Genomic DNA, 2,268 nt, shown 5'->3' with positions numbered 1-2,268 from the left:
GCAGTATTCCCACACCAACATCTTTCCTGTTCCTGTAGCCTGAAGATCTATGATTCTATGACCTGGAAGCCCTCCAAAGATAGTGAGCTAGCAAGTACCAAACATTCCTTTTATAAATACCCCAGTGATTAGCAAAAGATCTCTTCTCCCCCCTAGGGAGCAGTATAAGAGGTACAGTGAAAGCAAAGAGACACGTGACACTGCTAGGGAAGCAGAACTGCAACAAGATAACCTCACCAGCAAGGGTGCCAGCAGAAGGCAACGCTTTTCCACACCAGTAAAGAAATGATTGCCTACTTTTATGACAGGGTCCTTTATATCTCTTCTCAAATAAGCCTGAATATAAAGAGGAAAAAATGAAGCACTACGAACTACAACCCCTCCAATTGCCTCAACTTCCCAATTTTCTTTCTCGTGATGGAGGCTTTCTTCTTTAACTTTGTTGTTTGGGTAGAAATGCAGAAGAAAGGGAGTTTGCAAAAATAGTAATTATATCAAATAAGGCCTCTGCCATTCCACAACCCCATAATCTCCCTCAATGCAAATAACTCAATCCTGACATTCCGACCCGACACATGCTCGCACACATGCGCGCGTGAGACACCCTCTTTTATTCTGATTGCCAACGCTATTGTTCATTGCCCAAACAAGAATTGTTTAAAGCTTCCCATTTCATTTCAAGGCTACACTATGCCTCCAAACCCAACAGTATCTCTGACTTTTTGCCACTACCACCAACTTTAAAATGCTTTCTATTTTTCCTCATTCCACAGTGGGTGCTTTTTTTCTGGCAAAGTAACACTTGGACTCGACCCACTTCTTCAAACTTTGGGAAGGGAACCTCTCTAAGTCAACTTCAATTCAGAGGCTGAACATCCTATATTTAATGTAACCAAACAGGTGCCTTGTTCAATCTCTATGGGGGGGGGGGGGAATCTAAATTAATTTTCCATAATCTCTTAAAATGGTTTGCTCTATTGCTGAACTGCTCCTATAACTGGGATTGCTCCCCACCATCTTTAAAAATACAATCTAGGTTCCTGTATTCAACAACTATTGTTTCTTGTCCTATCCTTGCCAAGAACAAGAATTCTTTCTAAGATCCCTTAAGTATTTAACAAAAACTATCAACATATCACTGCAATGTTTTATCTTAGAAAATAACCAGTCTCTTGCACATCTTCTTTCTATCATCTCAGCACTCTCCATGTGGCTCCTCTGTGTTCATATCCAATCCACTCATTCCAGGAACCACACCTACTCTGCAGCTGGAAAATAAACATTGACAATATTGCATTTTTAGATGCCCAAGCAATCTGGTGGCTCGGATTTTTCTAGCCCAGCCTTTGCCCCAGTACTTCTACCAGTCTTTTATTTACTTTTCCAGGGAACACCCCCATTCCACAATACACTTCTTGAACTCTTTCCCCACCCAAAATTCTGATCCACTCCCCTCTCCATCCCTGGCCCCACTCTAGATTTAGCCCAACGTTTTCCATTTCGAGAATATTCGCAGCTCCAAAGCCCCCCTCTTTATAGATCATAAATTATTTGTAAACCAATTTCCTAAGCTTTAAAGCCCCCCCCCCCGGTAGATTCTCCTCCCTTTCCATTTCTAGTCCACATTTTGGGGAACTTAAGGTCTCCAAGCAGCCATTTCTCCAAACCCTAACCTAGCCCCTCTCCCCGAATTCATTCATTTCCTGCATCCTAGTATAGGCTCGCCACCTCCCCCCGCTCCAAATCCCGTCCCATTTCTACACACCCACAACCCTTCAGCACCAGACCTGGCCCCCGCTCTGTCCCTTCCCCCGCTTCTAACTCCACCCCTTTCATCCCAGGGCTACCGCGGCCCCTGAAACAATCCCGGTCCCGAGGCACGCCCAACATCTTTCTCAACAGCCCCTCCCATTCCAAGTCCTCATCCCCCCCCCCTCAAAAATGCGCGCGGACGCCAGAAGCCTAAGCCCCGAGGACGAGGCCGCCTCGTTCACTCGAGCCAGCCTCCTGCTGCCATCCGTCCACCCGTCGCCTTCCGCGGCTAGCCCCGACTACTCCTCCGCTCGCTCGTTCCCTACCGGGCTGTTCCCCTGGCCGGCTGTACCACGCTCTCGCATTGGCTCCCGCCGCCCTCGGCCGATCCCCATTGGCTTCCCTGTGCGTCTGCCGAGCACCGGTTGGCTCCTCCGCCAGTCCGTCACGGGGGAGCTTTTTCTCCGGGAGCGCCCGCCTCCGCAGTTATCAGGTTAGTGTGCGCGCTTGTTGGCC

Source organism: Heloderma suspectum, chromosome 11 (genome assembly GCF_057233095.1).
Source record: "Heloderma suspectum isolate Gila_16-S chromosome 11, 16-S_ref, whole genome shotgun sequence".
Lineage (NCBI taxonomy): Eukaryota > Metazoa > Chordata > Lepidosauria > Squamata > Helodermatidae > Heloderma > Heloderma suspectum.
This window is presented reverse-complemented; position numbering follows the sequence as displayed.